Consider the following 4,991-nt stretch of genomic DNA (forward strand, 5'->3'; position numbering starts at 1 on the left):
TTGCATTTCAGAGCGTGGTCACGCCTTGGAAGGTGGACGAAACCGAAAGCCGGACTGCGGTCCACGTGAACCGCGAGGAGCATGGGATTAAAACTCCAAAAGCTAGCTTTTGTGCAATCAATTGGGCCAGACGTTTGTTTTCTTCTTGACTTCTCTTGGGCGGCGCTACATATAAAAAGAAAAAGGAGATTCAGAATGAGGGGATCAATACCTGAGCTTTAGTCTTCTTTTCCGAGATTTGTCAGACGCTTTTATTTTTCTTTTGGTTTCTTCGGCGGCTCTGGGTCAGACATTGGAGACTTTCTCCTCTGCTGTAGCTTTTGCTTTCGGATTCTGTACAATTTTTCCTATTCGACTTTTGCTTCTACTTTCGCTCCAGGGGTACGAACGCGAAACCCAACAAAGGGAAGCGAAGGTTTTTCAGCCGTTCCTTCGTTAATTCATCTTTTCCAATTCTTCGGCAATTAATTGAATGAATTCAATTAAATCATGCGGGATTGACACGATGAGGAGCGGCTAATTTCCTCCTCTACCCAAAGGTTGACGCAAAGGCGCGGTCCATAATACCTGTGAGATCTAACCAAATCTTTATTATTTCCTCCAATTAATTGCTATTCGTGCGTTTCCTGAATTAATTGTTCATGGGTATTTTATTGATTGAATATCAACGGCCGGGTATTTGATTTAACTTAATAGCCTACTGCCACGTTAATTAAATAGAATCCGTAATTGTTCATTTAGTTAACACCCCGTGGCAACCACCATAATTGGTTTTATGATGGGGAAACGCAGGATCTAGCTTAAATAAACCCTCTTAGCGTGTTTATTGGTTAGGGTTGGGTTCTTCTAACTTTAATGCAATTGGGTAATTAAATTCCTATGGTCGTACCTAGGGTTGTTATCTGGTTAGGGAAGCAGTCAATGGTCGTACCTTGACTGTCGAAAAGGTAAGGAAGAACTGGTTGTCAGAGCTTATTGATAACTATAACCAACCTAGTGAAAAATGGATGAAATATCTTTGCATCGATGAGCATTTAATTGGACCGTGCCTGAGCAGTTGATCCTTTGGGTAGAACTTTTATTAATTGCTATTTTTAGTGAATTGTGCTTTGTGAGTTAGTTTTGAATTTTGTTTGTTTTATTTTATTTTATTTTTGTTTGCCTCCCATTGAAAATCCCCCAATTTCGTTCTACTAATTTGGAAAGAAATAATTTCCTACCTGCTCCCTGTGGAATCGACCCTACTTGCCATTGTACGCAAAATTAGTATTCTTATAGACAAACCCGGTATATCGGATCAAGCAAACTCTTCGGGAACAGGGTGAATCAAGTAACCCATTGCACACCTAGGGTCCCTGCTCCAGTACTTGGATTTGTTCTATAATTATTTAATTGAGGTGGTAATTAGGACTTTTTAGTAATTATTATTGTACAGGTTCGGCACCTGTCAATTTTTGGCGCCGTTGCCGGGGAGCTGGTGTTTGGATTATTTATTTCTTTTCAAATTCAGTTTTTGTTTTATTTTTATTTTATTCTATTCTTCTTGGTACTTTTGCTGGTTTATGCCCCGTTCTTCTCGCACAGGTGAATTAGTATACGATCCTGAGGTTGAGAAGGCAGCGCGTAGGCGGAGGCAAGAGACCAAGAGGCAAAAAGAAGGGCACTTATTTGCTGCAAACGAGTCAGCGGAAGACGAAATAAGCATGGCCAACAACCAAACATTGAGGGAGCTGGCTGCCCCGGAGCTGACTCACCAGCCCTTATGCATCACATTCCCCGCTTTGGCTGAGAATACCGCTTTCGAATTGAAGTCGGGGTTGATTCAACTCTTACCCTCTTTCCATGGTCTCTCTGGCGAAGAACCCCACAAGCACGTAAAGGAGTTCGAGGTGGTCTGCTCTAGTATGAAACCTCCTGGGGTCACTGAAGAGCAAATTAGACTGAGAGCCTTCCCGTTCTCTCTCAAAGATGCAGCTAAAGATTGGCTGTACTACCTACCAGCAGGTAGTATTACCACATGGGCGCAGCTGAAAAAGAAATTCTTGGAAAAATTCTTCCCTGCATCCCGGGCTGCGAGTTTGAGGAAGGAGATCTGCGGCATTAAACAATATCCCGGTGAGTCCTTGTATGAATACTGGGATAGGTTTAACAAGTTGTGCACTAGATGCCCGCAGCATCAAATTAGTGAACAACTGTTAATCCAATACTTCTATGAAGGGCTCCAATCAACAGATAGGAGTATCATTGATGCTGCGAGTGGGGGAGCACTTGCAAACAAGACACCGAGGGAAGCGTGGGAGCTCATCGAAGCCATGGCAGAGAACTCCCAGCAATTTGGTTTACGTGAGAGCAACCCTCCTCGTAGAGTCAATGAGGTAGAGACTTCATCCATACAGCAGCAACTGTCAGAATTGACGTCTGTTGTTAGGCAATTAGCCATGAGAGACACGCCGCGAGCAAAGGTGTGTGGAATCTGTACTAGCATGGACCACCCCACTGACTCATGCCCTATGTTGCAAGAGGATGGAGCTGAACAAGTGAACATGGCTGGAGGCGTGCCCGCGCCTCAAAGACCGTACGACCCATACTCTAACACGTACAACCCTGGTTGGAGAGATCATCCCAATTTCAGCTATGGTAGTAGGCCACAAAATGCATTCTCCAATCGGCCTCCAGGTTTTCAGCAACCTTGGCAACATAAGTCTCAACCCTCGTCCTCAAGCTCAGGGAGTTCTTTGGAAGAAATTGTCAAGAGTTTGGCCACGACTACCACTCAACTCGTCGCGACCACCACTCAGCTCCAGCAGGAGACTAGGTCCTTAGTTGCAAGTACTACTCAGTTCCAACATGACACCAAAGCAGGCATGAAGGACATGGAGACTCGTATGAGTCAAATGGCAACTGCCATTAATCGTCTGGAGTCCCACGTCTATGGAAAATTGCCATCGCAACCTGAGATAAACCCCAGAAATGTAAGTGCCATGACATTAAGGAGTGGCAAGGAAGTGGAGGGGCCGAAGGTCACAAACTCAAAGAGTAAAAGTGAAGACGAGATCGAGCAGGAGATAGAGGAAGGAGGACACATTCGTGGAGGTCCTGAGGTAATTCTCACACCATCAATACCCGTTAAAGCTAATTTACCCCCTTTTCCTTGCAGGTTGGAAAAGACAAAGAGGGCAGAAAAGGAAAAAGAAATCCTGGATGTGTTCCGCAAAGTTCAAGTAAACATCCCCCTATTAGACGCGATCAAGCAGGTACCCAAGTACGCAAAGTTCTTGAAAGATTTGTGCGTTAACAAAAGAAAACTAAGGGGTGATGAAAGAGTGATGGTGGGAGAGAATGTATCAGCTGTACTTCAGAGGAAACTCCCACCCAAATGTGGAGATCCAGGTATGTTTGCTATCCCCTGTAAGATTGGTTATTCTAGTATCAAAAATGCCATGATAGATTTAGGAGCTTCTATTAATGTGATGCCTAAGTCAATCTATGATTCCCTAAATTTAGGACCTTTAAAAGAAACGGGGATAATAATTCAATTGGCTGATCGTACATGTGCTTATCCGGATGGGATAGTTGAGGATGTTTTAGTGCAAGTAGATGGATTAATTTTTCCTGCTGATTTTTATGTGCTTTACATGGATGATAGAAGTGTCCCAAATCCATCACCCATTATATTAGGAAGGCCATTCTTGAGTACTGCCCAGACTAAAATTGATGTTAGTAAGGGTACTCTCACGATGGAATTTGATGGAGAAATAGTCCACTTCAATATTTTTGATACAATGAAACATCCTGTTAACTCTCATTCTGTGTTTGCTATGTATACCACTAATCCCTCTGTGCAAGAATTTTCTAAGTTTGCTTATAGGGGTAAATTCAAGGTTGCTGCGAACAAGTCCTATAGGATGAAAGCAATTCATGAGGTAAAAATGGAGAGAAAATTTAGGAAAAAAGTTGCACTCAATGGCCATGTGGATCCTGGAGGAGGGCCACCAATTACAAGAAAAATTCAATTACATCCAGACTAAAGAGTGGTGCTATGTCTAGCCAAAGACATTAAAGAAAGGCGCTGCTTGGGAGGCAACACAAGAATTACAATATTAGTTGTGATCATTTTTCCTTACTTTATGATTTTTCAGTTTTATTTTAATGTTTTGATGGTTTTTGTGGTGTTGGACAGAAGAGTAGGGGTTCCAAGGCGTGCCCACGCCTTGCAAAAAAAAAAAAAAAAAAAAAGAGTTCGTTTGGACATCATTTGGATGTGGTGGGCAGAAGAGTATGCTCTCCAAGGCGTGCCCACGCCTTCCAACCCCTCCGATAGCGAAAAAAAAAAAATAAAAAAAAAAAGTTTGACCAAGACCCTACTCCTTCCACTTTCCCTTCTTCTTTGACTAGTCTTGGACAATCTTCTCCAAATTTCTATTGCCTACGTTTCCAGACCTTTCTCCTTTGTTTTGGTCAAGCTCGCCGCCGCCTACCATCGCTGTCCGCCGCCGCCGCTCAAATCAACCTCGCGCGACCCCTTCTGCTACTCGCGCAACCTCGCGGCACCAGCAGCGCACGCGACGCCCAGCAGGCCTACCAGCTGCCCACCGCGTGCGAGCCTTGGCGTGCGCGCGCAGCATCCAGCAGCAGAACCCAGCGCGCGACTCCACCGCATCCACCGCCTCCTTAGGCTCCAGCCGCACCTTTTCAGTAGCCAGGGAAGTTTCTCTTCTTTCCTCCTATTACTTTATTTTGTCTCTTCTACATTGAGGACAATGTAGGTCTTAGGTGTGGGGGGAGTGGCTTCCATTAGTTCTGTTTTTCATTAGTTCTTTTTGCTTTGATTTCCATTAGTTCTGTTTTTCATTAGTTCTTTTTGCTTTGATTTCCATTAGTTCTGTTTTTCATTAGTTCTTTTTGCTTTGATTACTCAAAAAAAAAAAAATATAACATGGGATGAATGAAAAAAAAAAATTGAAAAACATTGTAGTTAGTCGGCTTTTTGG

General features: G+C 43.4%; 1 non-coding gene across 1 annotated transcript; it reads right to left on the bottom strand.

Moving 5' to 3' along the window:
- Window positions 1–2,075: 2,075 nt before the first annotated feature.
- LOC113767208 lies at window positions 2,076–2,182 on the bottom strand. Its single transcript, XR_003467927.1, has one exon. It is a non-coding gene; the product is annotated as a small nucleolar RNA R71 (small nucleolar RNA).
- Window positions 2,183–4,991: the final 2,809 nt, after the last annotated feature.

The sequence above is a fragment of the Coffea eugenioides genome, chromosome 3 (genome assembly GCF_003713205.1).
Source record: "Coffea eugenioides isolate CCC68of chromosome 3, Ceug_1.0, whole genome shotgun sequence".
NCBI lineage: Eukaryota > Viridiplantae > Streptophyta > Magnoliopsida > Gentianales > Rubiaceae > Coffea > Coffea eugenioides.